This window comes from Pseudophryne corroboree, unplaced genomic scaffold (assembly GCF_028390025.1).
Source record: "Pseudophryne corroboree isolate aPseCor3 unplaced genomic scaffold, aPseCor3.hap2 scaffold_645, whole genome shotgun sequence".
NCBI classification, from domain to species: Eukaryota; Metazoa; Chordata; class Amphibia; order Anura; family Myobatrachidae; genus Pseudophryne; species Pseudophryne corroboree.
The window spans coordinates 323,283-340,861 of record NW_026970234.1 but is presented as its reverse complement, the minus strand read 5'-3'; the positions used below and the strand labels follow the sequence as shown (position 1 = coordinate 340,861).

General features: G+C 37.9%; 7 non-coding genes across 7 annotated transcripts; all 7 read right to left on the bottom strand.

Moving 5' to 3' along the window:
- Positions 1-13,953: 13,953 nt before the first annotated feature.
- Positions 13,954-14,116, bottom strand: LOC135036384 (U1 spliceosomal RNA). The gene has a single exon (XR_010231154.1). It is a non-coding gene; the product is annotated as a U1 spliceosomal RNA (small nuclear RNA).
- A 152-nt stretch (positions 14,117-14,268) lies between these two features.
- LOC135036396 (U1 spliceosomal RNA) lies at positions 14,269-14,432 on the bottom strand. Its single transcript, XR_010231164.1, has one exon. It is a non-coding gene; the product is annotated as a U1 spliceosomal RNA (small nuclear RNA).
- A 671-nt stretch (positions 14,433-15,103) lies between these two features.
- Positions 15,104-15,266, bottom strand: LOC135036420 (U1 spliceosomal RNA). Its single transcript, XR_010231187.1, has one exon. It is a non-coding gene; the product is annotated as a U1 spliceosomal RNA (small nuclear RNA).
- Positions 15,267-15,418: 152 nt separating this feature from the next.
- LOC135036409 (U1 spliceosomal RNA) lies at positions 15,419-15,582 on the bottom strand. Its single transcript, XR_010231176.1, has one exon. It is a non-coding gene; the product is annotated as a U1 spliceosomal RNA (small nuclear RNA).
- A 671-nt stretch (positions 15,583-16,253) lies between these two features.
- On the bottom strand, positions 16,254-16,416 carry LOC135036424 (U1 spliceosomal RNA). Its single transcript, XR_010231191.1, has one exon. It is a non-coding gene; the product is annotated as a U1 spliceosomal RNA (small nuclear RNA).
- Positions 16,417-16,568: 152 nt separating this feature from the next.
- LOC135036401 (U1 spliceosomal RNA) lies at positions 16,569-16,732 on the bottom strand. The gene has a single exon (XR_010231169.1). It is a non-coding gene; the product is annotated as a U1 spliceosomal RNA (small nuclear RNA).
- Positions 16,733-17,403: 671 nt separating this feature from the next.
- Positions 17,404-17,566, bottom strand: LOC135036429 (U1 spliceosomal RNA). The gene has a single exon (XR_010231196.1). It is a non-coding gene; the product is annotated as a U1 spliceosomal RNA (small nuclear RNA).
- Between the last annotated feature and the right edge of the window lie 13 nt (positions 17,567-17,579).

Below are 17,579 nucleotides of genomic sequence, written 5' to 3'. Positions count from 1 at the left end.
ATTATTAAAATGGTAATTGACAAAAACAAACTACATTGTCACCAGAAGAGCAATACAAAATGTACAAGTGATATATTAAAATCATCTTTCCAGCTTGAATTTCAATGATGCATTGGGGAAACGATTTTGTGAGAAACATCTTCACCCTTAAATAAAGATTTCTTAATTCCTTACCTGTGTGATAATTAGATATCACCTTGTTTTCGCATTAAACAGACTTCCACATGAGAAAGCAGCAAGGATGCAGTGGCGTTAATGTTTCCTGGTGTCAACTTGTATTATTTCAGTAGACATTGAAATGAGGATGCATCTTGCTGCCTTTCCAATGAAGCAAGTTTAATTTAGTAATAGGTGAAAAACCATCCTTACAAAGGTGTTAATCAGAGACTTGGCTTTGTGGACACTTTTCAGAGAACAAATTTGTTAGCATAAAAATAAAGCCAGAAAATGAAGAGCTGTTTAATCACTCAATTGAATTTTTCTGCCAGCATATTTTTTTTCTCTGCAAACCACTGCTAAATTGTGCTTCCTAGCTGTTTTTATAAAATCAATGAATCAAATCTAACTCTGATTACATCAGAGAAGGCCAGGTACCCTACACCATAAGAGGGGGTTTGAAATTTTGACTTGTCAATTTAAAGATCACCAAAATCTGATAACAAGATCAATTACATCCCTGGGTGGGATTTAACCACCAACCTTTTAGTTAATAGCCGTACACACTAACTGATTGTGCCACAGAGACACTTTGCGAAAGTGCATACTGACAAAGGCTAATAAGCATTCATCTAAAACGTTTCCTAGAAAAACTTTAAAAAGTCAATAATCTGGAGAGTTTTTGTAAGATGTTTCTTCCATCAACCAACGAAGAAACACATTGGTACTTTCCCATGATGAGTGAGTGCTTCAGGATCTCTTGCACTTACATGTGCAGCAGAGTACAGCAATGGAAGCATGCTGGGCTCATAACCCAGAGGTAGGCAGATTGAAACTATCCTCTGCTGTATGCTTTTTTTTTTAATTAAAGTAATCCAAAACTGGGATTGATATTTTGGCTCTTTTATTTTTACTTAAAGTACAATAACTTTTACCATTTTAATTTGTTTTAATAGTATATTGACAGTATTGTTTTCTTTCAAAAATACACTTAATTTTCTTTACCCTATTATTAAAATGGTAATTGACAAAAACAAACTACATTGTCACCAGAAGAGCAATACAAAATGTACAAGTGATATATTAAAATCATCTTTCCAGCTTGAATTTCAATGATGCATTGGGGCAACGATTTTGTGAGAAACATCTTCACCCTTAAATAAAGATTTTCTTAATTCCTTACCTGTGTGCTAATTAGATATCACCTTGTTTTCGCATTAAACAGACTTCCACATGAGAAAGCAGCAAGGATGCAGTGGCGTTAATGTTTCCTGGTGTCAACTTGTATTATTTCAGTAGACATTGAAATGAGGATGCATCTTGCTGCCTTTCCAATGAAGCAAGTTTAATTTAGTAATAGGTGAAAAACCATCCCTACAAAGGTGTTAATCAGAGACTTGGCTTTGTGGACACTTTTCAGAGAACAAATTTGTTAGCATAAAAATAAAGCCAGAAAATGAAGAGCTGTTTAATCACTCAATTGGATTTGTTTTGCCAGCATATTTTTTTTCTCTGCAACCCACTGCTAAATTGTGCTTCCTAGCTGTTTTTTATAAAATCACTGAATCAAATCTAACTCTGATTACATCAAAGAAGGCCAGGTACCCTACACAATAAGAGGGGGTTTGAAATTTTGACTTGTCTACTTAAATATCACCAAAATCTGATCACAAGGTCAATTACGTTCCTGGGTGGGATTGAACCACCAACCTTTTGGTTATTAGCCTTACACACTAACCAATTGCACCACAGAGACACATTGCAAGAAGTACATACTGACAAAGGCTAATAAGCATTCATCAAGAACGTTTCCTAGAAAAACTTTAAAAAGTCAATAATCTGGAGAGTTTTTGTAAGATGTTTCTTCCATCAACCAACAAAGAAACACATTGGTACTTTCCCATGATAAGTGAGTGCTTCAGGATCTCTTGCACTTACATGTGCAGCAGAGTACTGCAATGGAAGCATGCTGGGCCCATAACCCAGAGATAGGCAGATTGAAACTATCCTCTGCTATATGCATTTTTTTTTGTTAATTAAAGTAATCCAAAACTGGGATTGATATTTTGTCTCTTTTATTTTTACTTAAAGTACAATAACTTTTACCATTTTAATTTGTTTTAATAGTATATTGACAGTATTGTTTTCTTTCAAAAATCCACTTCATTTTCTTTACCCTATTATTAAAATGGTAATTGACAAAAACAAACTACATTGTCACCAGAAGAGCAATACAAAATGTACAAGTGATATATTAAATTCATCTTTCCAGCATGAATTTCAATGATGCATTGGGTCAACAATTTTGTGAGAAACATCTTCACCCTTAAATAAAGATTTTCTTAATTCCTTACCTGTGTGCTAATTAGATATCACCTTGTTTTCACATTAAACAGACTTCCACATGAGAAAGCAGCAAGGATGCAGTGGCGTTAATGTTTCCTGGTGTCAACTTGTATTATTTCAGTAGACATTGAAATGAGGATGCATCTTGCTGCCTTTCCAATGAAGCAAGTTTAATTTAGTAATAGGTGAAAAACCATCCTTACAAAGGTGTTAATCAGAGACTTGGCTTTGTGGACACTTTTCAGAGAACAAATTTGTTAGCATAAAAATAAAGCCAGAAAATGAAGAGCTGTTTAATCACTCAATTGGATTTTTCTGCCAGCATATTTTTTTTCTCTGCAACCCACTGCTAAATTGTGCTTCCTAGCTGTTTTTATAAAATCACTGAATCAAATCTAACTCTGATTACATCAGAGAAGGCCAGGTACCCTACACAATAAGAGGGGGTTTGAAATTTTGACTTGTCTACTTAAATATCACCAAAATCTGACCACAAGGTCAATTACGTCCCTGGGTAGGATTGAACCACCAACCTTTTGGTTAATAGCCGAACACACTAACCGATTGCGCCACAGAGACACTTTGTGAAAAGTTCATACTGACAAAGGCTAATAAGCATACATCTAGAACGTTTCCTAGAAAAACATTAAAAAATCAATAATCTGGAGAGTTTTTGTAAGATGTTTCTTCCATCAACCAACAAATAAACACATTGGTACTTTCCCATGATGAGTGAGTGCTTCAGGATCTCTTGCACTTACATGTGCAGCAGAGTACTGCAATGGAAGCATGCTGGACCCATAACCCAGAGGTAGGCAGATTGAAACTATTCTTTGCTATATGCATTTTTTTTTGTTAATTTAAGTAATCAAAACTGGGATTGATATTTTTGCTCTTTTATTTTTACTTAAAGTACAATAACTTTTACCATTTTAATTTGTTTTAATAGTATATTGACAGTATAGTTTTCTTTCAAAAATCCACTTAATTTTCTTTACCCTATTATTAAAATGGTAATTGACAAAAAAAACTACATTGTCACCAGAAGAGCAATACAAAATGTACAAGTGATATATTAAAATCATCTTTCCAGCTTGAATTTCAATGATGCATTGGGGCAACAATTTTGTGAGAAACATCTTCACCCTTAAATAAAGATTTTCGTAATTCCTTACCTGTGTGCTAATTAGATATCACCTTGTTTTCACATTAAACAGACTTCCACATGAGAAAGCAGCAAGGATGCAGTGGCGTTAATGTTTCCTGGTTTCAACCTGTATTATTTCAGTAGACATTGAAATGAGGATGCATCTTGCTGCCTTTCCAATGAAGCAAGTTTAATTTAGTAATAGGTGAAAAACCATCCCTACAAAGGTGTTAATCAGAGACTTGGCTTTGTGGACATTTTTCAGAGAACAAATTTGTTAGCATAAAAATAAAGCCAGAAAATGAAGAGCTGTTTAATCACGCAATTTGATTTTTTTGCCAGCATATTTCTTTTTCTCTGCAACCCACTGCTAAATTGTGCTTCCTAGATGTTTTTATAAAATCACTGAATCAAATCTAACTCTGATTACATCTGAGAAGGCCAGGTACCCTACACAATAACAGGGGGTATGAAATTTGACTTGTCTACTTAAAGATCACCAAAATCTGATAACAAGGTCAATTACGTCCCTGGGTGGGATTGAACCACCAACCTTTTGGTTAATAGCCGTACACACTAACTGATTGCGCCACAGATACACTTTGCAAAAGTACATACTGACAAATGCTAATAAGCATTCATCTAAAACGTTTCCTAGAAAAACTTAAAAAAGTCAATAATCTGGAGAGTTTTTGTAAGATGTTTCTTCTATCAACCAACGAAGAAACACATTGGTACTTTCCCATGATGAGTGAGTGCTTCAGGATCTCTTGCACTTACATGTGCAGCAGAGTACAGCAATGGAAGCATGCTGGGCCCATAACCCAGAGGTAGGCAGATTGAAACTATCCTCTGCTATATGCATTTTTTTTTGTTAATTAAAGTAATCCAAAACTGGGATTGATATTTTGGCTCTTTTATTTTTACTTAAAGTACAATAACTTTTACCATTTTAATTTGTTTTAATAGTATATTGACAGTATTGTTTTCTTTCAAAAATCCACTTCATTTTCTTTACCCTATTATTAAAATGGTAATTGACAAAAACAAACTACATTGTCACCAGAAGAGCAATACAAAATGTACAAGTGATATATTAAATTCATCTTTCCAGCATGAATTTCAATGATGCATTGGGTCAACAATTTTGTGAGAAACATCTTCACCCTTAAATAAAGATTTTCTTAATTCCTTACCCGTGTGCTAATTAGATATCACCTTGTTTTCACATTAAACAGACTTCCACATGAGAAAGCAGCAAGGATGCAGTGGCGTTAATGTTTCCTGGTGTCAACTTGTATTATTTCAGTAGACATTGAAATGAGGATGCATCTTGCTGCCTTTCCAATGAAGCAAGTTTAATTTAGTAATAGGTGAAAAACCATCCTTACAAAGGTGTTAATCAGAGACTTGGCTTTGTGCACACTTTTCAGAGAACAAATTTGTTAGCATAAAAATAAAGCCAGAAAATGAAGAGCTGTTTAATCACTCAATTGGATTTTTCTGCCAGCATATTTTTTTTCTCTGCAACCCACTGCTAAATTGTGCTTCCTAGCTGTTTTTTATAAAATCACTGAATCAAATCTAACTCTGATTACATCAGAGAAGGCCAGGTACCCTACACAATAAGAGGGGGTTTGAAATTTGACTTGTCTACTTAAATATCACCAAAATCTGACCACAAGGTCAATTACGTCCCTGGGTGGGATTGAACCACCAACCTTTTGGTTAATAGCCGAACACACTAACCGATTGCGCCACAGAGACACTTTGCGAAAAGTACATACTGACAAAGGCTAATAAGTATACATCTAGAACGTTTCCTAGAAAAACATTAAAAAATCAATAATCTGGAGAGTTTTTGTAAGATGTTTCTTCCATCAACCAACAAATAAACACATTGGTACTTTCCCATGATGAGTGAGTGCTTCAGGATCTCTTGCACTTACATGTGCAGCAGAGTACTGCAATGGAAGCATGCTGGACCCATAACCCAGAGGTAGGCAGATTGAAACTATTCTTTGCTATATGCATTTTTTTTTGTTAATTTAAGTAATCAAAACTGGGATTGATATTTTTGCTCTTTTATTTTTACTTAAAGTACAATAACTTTTACCATTTTAATTTGTTTTAATAGTATATTGACAGTATTGTTTTCTTTCAAAAATCCACTTCATTTTCTTTACCCTATTATTAAAATGGTAATTGACAAAAAAAACTACATTGTCACCAGAAGAGCAATACAAAATGTACAAGTGATATATTAAAATCATCTTTCCAGCTTGAATTTCAATGATGCATTGGGGCAACAATTTTGTGAGAAACATCTTCACCCTTAAATAAAGATTTTCGTAATTCCTTACCTGTGTGCTAATTAGATATCACCTTGTTTTCACATTAAACAGACTTCCACATGAGAAAGCAGCAAGGATGCAGTGGCGTTAATGTTTCCTGGTTTCAACCTGTATTATTTCAGTAGACATTGAAATGAGGATGCATCTTGCTGCCTTTCCAATGAAGCAAGTTTAATTTAGTAATAGGTGAAAAACCATCCATACAAAGGTGTTAATCAGAGACTTGGCTTTGTGGACACTTTTCAGAGAACAAATTTGTTAGCATAAAAATAAAGCCAGAAAATGAAGAGCTGTTTAATCACGCAATTTGATTTTTTTGCCAGCATATTTCTTTTTCTCTGCAACCCACTGCTAAATTGTGCTTCCTAGCTGTTTTTATAAAATCAATGAATCAAATCTAACTCTGATTACATCAGAGAAGGCCAGGTACCCTACACCATAAGAGGGGGTTTGAAATTTTGACTTGTCTACTGAAAGATCACCAAAATCTGATAACAAGATCAATTACATCTCTGGGTGGGATTGAACCACCAACCTTTTAGTTAATAGCCGTACACACTAACTGATTGCGCCACAGAGACACTTTGCGAAAGTGCATACTGACAAAGGCTAATAAACATTCATCTAAAACGTTTCCTAGAAAAACTTTAAAAAGTCAATAATCTGGAGAGTTTTTGTAAGATGTTTCTTCCATCAACCAACGAAGAAACACATTGGTACTTTCCCATGATGAGTGAGTGCTTCAGGATCTCTTGCACTTACATGTGCAGCAGAGTACAGCAATGGAAGCATGCTGGGCTCATAACCCAGAGGTAGGCAGATTGAAACTATCCTCTGCTGTATGCTTTTTTTTTTTAATTTAAGTAATCCAAAACTGGGATTGATATTTTGGCTCTTTTATTTTTACTTAAAGTACAATAACTTTTACCATTTTAATTTGTTTTGATAGTATATTGACAGTATTGTTTTCTTTCAAAAATCCACTTAATTTTCTTTACCCTATTATTAAAATGGTAATTGACAAAAACAAACTACATTGTCACCAGAAGAGCAATACAAAATGTACAAGTGATATATTAAAATCATCTTTCCAGCTTGAATTTCAATGATGCATTAGGGCAACGATTTTGTGAGAAACATCTTCACCCTTAAATAAAGATTTTCTTAATTCCTTACCTGTGTGATAATTAGATATCACCTTGTTTTCGCATTAAACAGACTTCCACATGAGAAAGCAGCAAGGATGCAGTGGCGTTAATGTTTCCTGGTGTCAACTTGTATTATTTCAGTAGACATTGAAATGAGGATGCATCTTGCTGCCTTTCCAATGAAGCAAGTTTAATTTAGTAATAGGTGAAAAACCATCCTTACAAAGGTGTTAATCAGAGACTTGGCTTTGTGGACACTTTTCAGAGAACAAATTTGTTAGCATAAAAATAAAGCCAGAAAATGAAGAGCTGTTTAATCACTCAATTGGATTTTTCTGCCAGCATATTTTTTTTCTCTGCAAACCACTGCTAAATTGTGCTTCCTAGCTGTTTTTATAAAATCAATGAATCAAATCTAACTCTGATTACATCAGAGAAGGCCAGGTACCCTACACAATAAGATGGGGTTTGAAATTTTGACTTGTCTACTTAAATATCACCAAAATCTGATCACAAGGTCAATTACGTCCCTGGGTGGGATTGAACCACCAACCTTTTGGTTAATAGCCTTACACACTAACCAATTGCGCCACAGAGACACTTTGCAAAAGTACATACTGACAAAGGCTAATAAGCAATCATCTAGAACGTTTCCTAGAAAAACTTTAAAAAGTCAATAATCTGGAGAGTTTTTGTAAGATGTTTCTTCCATCAACCAATGAAGAAACACATTGGTACTTTCCCATGATGAGTGAGTGCTTCAGGATCTCTTGCACTTACATGTGCAGCAGAGTACTGCAATGGAAGCATGCTGGGCTCATAACCCAGAGGTAGGCAGATTGAAATTATCCTTTGCTATATGCATTTTTTTTGTTAAAGTAATCCAAAACTGGGATTGATATTTTTGCTCTTTTATTTTTACTTAAAGTACAATAACTTTTACCATTTTAATTTGTTTTAATAGTATATTGACAGTATTGTTTTCTTTCAAAAATCCACTTAATTTTCTTTACCCTATTATTAAAATGGTAATTGACAAAAACAAACTACATTGTCACCAGAAGAGCAATACAAAATGTACAAGTGATATATTAAAATCATCTTTCCAGCTTGAATTTCAATGATGCATTGGGGCAACGATTTTGTGAGAAACATCTTCACCCTTAAATAAAGATTTTCTTAATTCCTTACCTGTGTGCTAATTAGATATCACCTTGTTTTCACATTAAACAGACTTCCACATGAGAAAGCAGCAAGGATGCAGTGGCGTTAATGTTTCCTGGTGTCAACCTGTATTATTTCAGTAGACATTGAAATGAGGATGCATCTTGCTGCCTTTCCAATGAAGCAAGTTTAATTTAGTAATAGGTGAAAAACCATCCTTACAAAGGTGTTAATCAGAGACTTGGCTTTGTGGACACTTTTCAGAGAACAAATTTGTTAGCATAAAAATAAAGCCAGAAAATGAAGATCTGTTTAATCACTCAATTGGATTTTTCTGCCAGCATATTTTTTTTCTCTGCAAACCACTGCTAAATTGTGCTTCCTAGCTGTTTTTATAAAATCAATGAATCAAATCTAACTCTGATTACATCAGAGAAGGCCAGGTACCCTACACAATAAGATGGGGTTTGAAATTTTGACTTGTCTACTTAAATATCACCAAAATCTGATCACAAGGTCAATTACGTCCCTGGGTGGGATTGAACCACCAACCTTTTGGTTAATAGCCTTACACACTAACCAATTGCGCCACAGAGACACTTTGCAAAAGTACATACTGACAAAGGCTAATAAGCATTCATCTAGAACGTTTCCTAGAAAAACTTTAAAAAGTCAATAATCTGGAGAGTTTTTGTAAGATGTTTCTTCCATCAACCAATGAAGAAACACATTGGTACTTTCCCATGATGAGTGAGTGCTTCAGGATCTCTTGCACTTACATGTGCAGCAGAGTACTGCAATAGAAGCATGCTGGGCCCATAACCCAGAGGTAGGCAGATTGAAACTATCCTTTGCTATATGCATTTTTTTTGTTAATTAAAGTAATCCAAAACTGGGATTGATATTTTGGCTCTTTTATTTTTACTTAAAGTACAATAACTTTTACCATTTTAATTTGTTTTGATAGTATATTGACAGTATTGTTTTCTTTCAAAAATCCACTTAATTTTCTTTACCCTATTATTAAAATGGTAATTGACAAAAACAAACTACATTGTCACCAGAAGAGCAATACAAAATGTACAAGTGATATATTAAAATCATCTTTCCAGCTTGAATTTCAATGATGCATTGGGGCAACGATTTTGTGAGAAACATCTTCACCCTTAAATAAAGATTTTCTTAATTCCTTACCTGTGTGCTAATTAGATATCACCTTGTTTTCACATTAAACAGACTTCCACATGAGAAAGCAGCAAGGATGCAGTGGCGTTAATGTTTCCTGGTGTCAACCTGTATTATATCAGTAGACATTGAAATGAGGATGCATCTTGCTGCCTTTCCAATGAAGCAAGTTTAATTTAGTAATAGGTGAAAAACCATCCCTACAAAGGTGTTAATCAGAGACTTGGCTTTGTGGACACTTTTCAGAGAACAAATTTGTTAGCATAAAAATAAAGCCAGAAAATGAAGAGCTGTTTAATCACTCAATTGTATTTTTTTGCCAGCATATTTTTTTTATCTGCAACCCACTGCTAAATTGTGCTTCCTAGCTGTTTTTTATAAAATCACTGAATCAAATCTAACTCTGATTACATCAGAGAAGGCCAGGTACCCTACACAATAAGAGGGGGTTTGAAATTTTGACTTGTCTACTTAAATATCACCAAAATCTGATCACAAGGTCAATTACATTCCTGGGTGGGATTGAACCACCAACCTTTTGTTAATAGCCTTACACACTAACCAATTGCGCCACAGAGACACTTTGCAAAAGTACATACTGACAAAGGCTAATAAGCATTCATCTAGAACGTTTCCTAGAAAAACTTTAAAAAGTCAATAATCTGGAGAGTTTTTTAAGATGTTTCTTCCATCAACCAACGAAGAAACACATTGGTACTTTCCCATGATGAGTGAGTGCTTCAGGATCTCTTGCACTTACATGTGCAGCAGAGTACTGCAATGGAAGCATGCTGGGCTCATAACCCAGAGGTAGGCAGATTGAAATTATCCTTTGCTATATGCATTTTTTTTTGTTAATTAAAGTAATCCAAAACTGGGATTGATATTTTTGCTCTTTTATTTTTACTTAAAGTACAATAACTTTTACCATTTTAATTTGTTTTAATAGTATATTGACAGTATTGTTTTCTTTCAAAAATCCACTTAATTTTCTTTACCCTATTATTAAAATGGTAATTGACAAAAACAAACTACATTGTCACCAGAAGAGCAATACAAAATGTACAAGTGATATATTAAAATCATCTTTCCAGCTTGAATTTCAATGATGCATTGGGGCAACGATTTTGTGAGAAACATCTTCACCCTTAAATAAAGATTTTCTTAATTCCTTACCTGTGTGCTAATTAGATATCACCTTGTTTTCACATTAAACAGACTTCCACATGAGAAAGCAGCAAGGATGCAGTGGCGTTAATGTTTCCTGGTGTCAACCTGTATTATTTCAGTAGACATTGAAATGAGGATGCATCTTGCTGCCTTTCCAATGAAGCAAGTTTAATTTAGTAATAGGTGAAAAACCATCCCTACAAAGGTGTTAATCAGAGACTTGGCTTTGTGGACACTTTTCAGAGAACAAATTTGTTAGCATAAAAATAAACCAGAAAATGAAGAGCTGTTTAATCACTCAATTGGATTTTTTTGCCAGCATATTTTTTTTCTCTGCAACCCACTGCTAAATTGTGCTTCCTAGCTGTTTTTTATAAAACCACTGAATCAAATCTAACTCTGATAACATCAGAGAAGGCCAGGTACCCTACACAATAAGATGGGGTTTGAAATTTTGACTTGTCTACTTAAATATCACCAAAATCTGATCACAAGGTCAATTACGTCCCTGGGTGGGATTGAACCACCAACCTTTTGGTTAATAGCCTTACACACTAACCAATTGCGCCACAGAGACACTTTGCAAAAGTCCATACTGACAAAGGCTAATAAGCATTCATCTAGAACGTTTCCTAGAAAAACTTTAAAAAGTCAATAATCTGGAGAGTTTTTGTAAGATGTTTCTTCCATCAACCAATGAAGAAACACATTGGTACTTTCCCATGATGAGTGAGTGCTTCAGGATCTCTTGCACTTACATGTGCAGCAGAGTACTGCAATGGAAGCATGCTGGGCCCATAACCCAGAGGTAGGCAGATTGAAACTATCCTTTGCTATATGCATTTTTTTTTGTTAATTAAAGTAATCCAAAACTGGGATTGATATTTTTGCTCTTTTATTTTTACTTAAAGTACAATAACTTTTACCATTTTAATTTGTTTTAATAGTATATTGACAGTATTGTTTTCTTTCAAAAATCCACTTAATTTTCTTTACCCTATTATTAAAATGGTAATTGACAAAAACAAACTACATTGTCACCAGAAGAGCAATACAAAATGTACAAGTGATATATTAAAATCATCTTTCCAGCTTGAATTTCAATGATGCATTGGGGCAACGATTTTGTGAGAAACATCTTCACCCTTAAATAAAGATTTTCTTAATTCCTTACCTGTGTGCTAATTAGATATCACATTGTTTTCACATTAAACAAACTTCCACATGAGAAAGCAGCAAGGATGCAGTGGCGTTAATGTTTCCTGGTGTCAACCTGTATTATTTCAGTAGACATTGAAATGAGGATGCATCTTGCTGCCTTTCCAATGAAGCAAGTTTAATTTAGTAATAGGTGAAAAACCATCCCTACAAAGGTGTTAATCAGAGACATGGCTTTGTGGACACTTTTCAGAGAACAAATTTGTTAGCATAAAAATAAAGCCAGAAAATGAAGAGCTGTTTAATCACTCAATTGGATTTTTCTGCCAGCATATTTTTTTTATCTGCAACCCACTGCTAAATTGTGCTTCCTAGCTGTTTTTTATAAAATCACTGAATCAAATCTAACTCTGATTACATCAGAGAAGGCCAGGTACCCTACACAATAAGAGGGGGTTTGAAATTTTGACTTGTCTACTTAAATATCACCAAAATCTGATCACAAGGTCAATTACATTCCTGGGTGAGATTGAACCACCAACCTTTTGATTAATAGCCTTACACACTAACTAATTGCGCCACAGAGACACTTTGCAAAAGTACATACTGACAAAGGCTAATAAGCATTCATCTAGAACGTTTCCTAGAAAAACTTTAAAAAGTCAATAATCTGGAGAGTTTTTGTAAGATGTTTCTTCCATCAACCAACAAAGAAACACATTGGTACTTTCCCATGATGAGTGAGTGCTTCAGGATCTCTTGCACTTACATGTGCAGCAGAGTACTGCAATGGAAGCATGCTGGGCCCATAACCCAGAGGTAGGCAGATTGAAACTATCCTTTGCTATATGCATTTTTTTTGTTAATTAAAGTAATCCAAAACTGGGATGGATATTTTTGCTCTTTTATTTTTACTTAAAGTACAATAACTTTTACCATTTTAATTTGTTTTAATAGTATATTGACAGTATTGTTTTCTTTCAAAAATCCACTTAATTTTCTTTACCCTATTATTAAAATGGTAATTGACAAAAACAAACTACATTGTCACCAGAAGAGCAATACAAAATGTACAAGTGATATATTAAAATCATCTTTCCAGGTTGAATTTCAATGATGCATTGGGGCAACGATTTTGTGAGAAACATCTTCACCCTTAAATAAAGATTTTCTTAATTGCTTACCTGTGTGCTAATTAGATATCACCTTGTTTTCACATTAAACAGACTTCCACATGAGAAAGCAGCAAGGATGCAGTGCCGTTAATGTTTCCTGGTGTCAACCTGTATTATTTCAGTAGACATTGAAATGAGGATGCATCTTGCTGCCTTTCCAATGAAGCAAGTTTAATTTAGTAATAGGTGAAAAACCATCCTTACAAAGGTGTTAATCAGAGACTTGGCTTTGTGGACACTTTTCAGAGAACAAATTTGTTAGCATAAAAATAAAGCCAGAAAATGAAGAGCTGTTTATTCACTCAATTGGATTTTTCTGCCAGCATATTTTTTTTTTCTCTGCAACCTACTGCTAAATTGTGCTTCCTAGCTGTTTTTATAAAATCACTGAATCAAATCTAACTCTGATTACATCAGGGAAGGCCAGGTACCCACACCATAACAGGGGGTTTGAAATTTTGACTTGTCTACTTTAAGATCACCAAAATCTGATCACAAGGTAAATTACGTCCCTGGGTGGGATTGAACCACCAACCTTTTAGATAATAACCGAACACGCTAACTGATTGCGCCACAGAGACACTTTGCAAACTTACATTCTGACAAACGCTAATAAGCATTCATCTAGAACGTTTCCTAGAAAAACTTTAAAAAGTCAATAATCTGGAGAGTTTTTGTAAGATGTTTCTTCCATCAATCAACGAAGAACATTCATGCTGATTTCTTGCAGCAGCTGGGCACTGTAACAGCTCCAGAGCTGCTCTGTAAGGCAACTAAAAGGGTGTGGGCCCTGCAGCACTACCTGTAGTTCGCATTGTGCGTTGGAAGGCACAAAGTAAGCAGACGGGAGAAGTCAGGATAGTGCGCAAGGGCATAGAAGGGAGCGGCTCAAGAAAAGAGAAGTGGAAACTGACAGCAAACTAGGCTGGAGAGAGACCTGAGACAAAGAGATCTGAATTATACGAGAGCCGACCAGGGGAAACACAAATTATGCAGTCGAGTTTCCCACATTTGGGGAAATAGCTGGAGCAGCACACACAGAGTGCAATGGGTGAGCCTTGCCCTGGGAGAAGCACCTTCATGATCATAGTATCTCACCTGGCAGGTAAGTAGGAGTTGGGCAAGAGCTGAGGAGGGTCGCTGCTCGGGCACCCCCCTGTCAAGTGAAGGAGATCCAACTGAGGCAGCACAAGAGAACTCTCGAAAGAAGAACAAGGCTAGAGGAAGATCTGAGACACAGAAATCTGGCTTTTACCAGAGCTGACCAGAGGAAAGCACAAACACAGTCCCCCACTACCACAAATAATGCAGTCGAGTTTCCCACATTTGGGGAAATCACAGGGGTCAGCATACCCAGAATGCAATGAATGAACCTCACCCTGGGAGAACAATCTTCATGACCATGGTATCTCCTATGCAAAATAAGTATGATTTGGGATAGGGCTGGGGAGGGCCGCTGCTCAGGCACATCTCTGTCAAGTAAAGGAGATTCAACTGAGGCAGCACAAGGGAACTCTCATCTGGGGACAACAACTGCAGGGAGAACACATATTTTCAGATGAACATGGGAGGGCAGAAGGCTGCCTAATACTGAAGCACCCCCAAACAACAAACCAAATGCAACAACTAGTGCAAGCATTCCTGGGGGAAGGCCTGCAGCAGATGGATTTGCATATGGTGATGTCATCCAAGCAGTGGGTCAAAGTTGGCTTCAACCCTCGTCTGCATATGAAAAGAAAAAAGGGATGTGCAGGGCATGGCGGCCTTTTGCGGCGCTTGCATGACCCCTAATTCGCATTAAACACCTCCACCCTCCTTAGGTGTGGGGCTCATGTTGGCTATGCCCCAGCACCTGAAGCATTCAAGCTGATTTCTTGCAGCAGCTGGGCACTGTAACAGCTCCAGAGCTGCTCTGTAAGGCAAGTAAAAGGGTGTGGGCCCTGCAGCACTACCTGTAGTTCGCATTGTGCGTTGGAAGGCACAAAGTAAGCAGACGGGAGAAGTCAGGATAGTGCGCAAGGGCATAGAAGGGAGCGGCTCAAGAAAAGAGAAGTGGAAACAGACAGCAAACTAGGCTGGAGAGAGACCTGAGACAAAGAGATCTGAATTATACGAGAGCCGACCAGAGGAAACACAAATTATGCAGTCAAGTGTCCCACATTTGGGGAAATCGCAGGAGCAGCACACCCAGAGTGCAATGGGTGAGCCTTGCCCTGGGAGAAGCACCTTCCTGATCATAGTATCTCACCTGGCAGGTAAGTAGGAGTTGGGCTAGAGCTGGGGAGGGTCGCTGCTCGGGCACCCCCCTGTCAAGTGAAGGAGATCCAACTGAGGCAGCACAAGGGAACTCTCGAAAGAAGAACAAGGCTAGAGGAAGATCTGAGACAAAGAAATCTGACTTTTACCAGAGCTGACCAGAGGAAAGCACAAACACAGTCCCCCTCTACCACAAATAATGCAGTCGAGTTTCCCACATTTGGGGAAATCACAGGGGTCATCATACCCAGAATGCAATGAATGAACCTCACCCTGGGAGAACAATCTTCATGACCATGATATCTCCTATGCAAAATAAGTATGATTTGGGATAGGGCTGGGGAGGGCCGCTGCTCAGGCACATCTCTGTCAAGTAAAGGCGATTCAACTGAGGCAGCACAAGGGAACTCTCATCTGGGGACAACAACTGCAGGGAGAACACATATTTTCAGATGAACATGGGAGGGCAGAAGGCTGCCTAATACTGAAGCACCCCCAAACAACAAACCAAATGCAACAACTAGTGCAAGCATTCCTGGGGGAAGGCCTGCAGCAGATGGATTTGCATATGGTGATGTCATCCAAGCAGTGGGTCAAAGTTGGCTTCAACCCTCGTCTGCATATGAAAAGAAAAAAGGGATGTGCAGGGCATGGCGGCCTTTTGCGGCGCTTGCATGACCCCTAATTCGCATTAAACACCTCCACCCTCCTTAGGTGTGGGGCTCATGTTGGCTATGCCCCAGCACCTGAAGCATTCAAGCTGATTTCTTGCAGCAGCTGGGCACTGTAACAGCTCCAGAGCTGCTCTGTAAGGCAACTAAAAGGGTGTGGGCCCTGCAGCACTACCTGTAGTTCGCATTGTGCGTTGGAAGGCACAAAGTAAGCAGACAGGAGAAGTCAGGATAGTGCGCAAGGGCATAGAAGGGAGCGGCTCAAGAAAAGAGAAGTGGAAACAGACAGCAAACTAGGCTGGAGAGAGACCTGAGACAAAGAGATCTGAATTATACGAGAGCCGACCAGAGGAAACACAAATTATGCAGTCAAGTGTCCCACATTTGGGGAAATCGCAGGAGCAGCACACCCAGAGTGCAATGGGTGAGCCTTGCCCTGGGAGAAGCACCTTCCTGATCATAGTATCTCACCTGGCAGATAAGTAGGAGTTGGGCTAGAGCTGGGGAGGGTCGCTGCTCGGGCACCCCCCTGTCAAGTGAAGGAGATCCAACTGAGGCAGCACAAGGGAACTCTCGAAAGAAGAACAAGGCTAGAGGAAGATCTGAGACAAAGAAATCTGACTTTTACCAGAGTTGACCAGAAGAAAGCACAAACACAGTCCCCCACTACCACAAATAATGCAGTCGAGTTTCCCACATTTGGGGAAATCACAGGGGTCAGCATACCCAGAATGCAATGAATGAACCTCACCCTGGGAGAACAATCTTCATGACCATGGTATCTCCTATGCAAAATAAGTATGATTTGGGATAGGGCTGGGGAGGGCCGCTGCTCAGGCACATCTCTGTCAAGTAAAGGAGATTCAACTGAGGCAGCACAAGGGAACTCTCATCTGGGGACAACAACTGCAGGGAGAACACATATTTTCAGATGAACATGGGAGGGCAGAAGGCTGCCTAATACTGAAGCACCCCCAAACAACAAACCAAATGCAACAACTAGTGTAAGCATTCCTGGGGGAAGGCCTGCAGCAGATGGATTTGCATATGGTGATGTCATCCAAGCAATGGGTCAAAGTTGGCTTCAACCCTCGTCTGCATATGAAAAGAAAAAAGGGATGTGCAGGGCATGGCGTCCTTTTGTGGCGCTTGGATGACCCTTAATTCGCATTAAACATCTCCACCCTCCTTCGGTGTGGGGCTCATGTTGGCTATGCCCCAGCCCCTGAAGCATTCAAGATGATTTCTTGCAGCAGCTGGGCACTGTAACAGCTCCAGAGCTGTTCTTTAAAGCATGTAAAAGGGTGTGGGCCCTGCAGCACTACCTGTAGTATGCATTGTGCGTTGGAAGGCACAAAGTAAGCAGACGGGAGAGGTCAGGATAGTGCGCAAGGGCATAGAAGGGAGCGGCTCAAGAAAAGAGAAGTGGAAACAGACAGCAAACTAGGCTGGAGAAAGACCTGAGACAAAGAGATCTGAATTATATGAGAGCCGACCAGAGGAAACACAAATTATGCAGTCAAGTTTCCCACATTTGGGGAAATCGCAGTAGCAGCACACCCAGAGTGCAATGGGTGAGCCTTGCCCTGGGAGAAGCACCTTCCTGATCATAGTATCTCACCTGGCAGGTAAGTAGGAGTTGGGCTAGA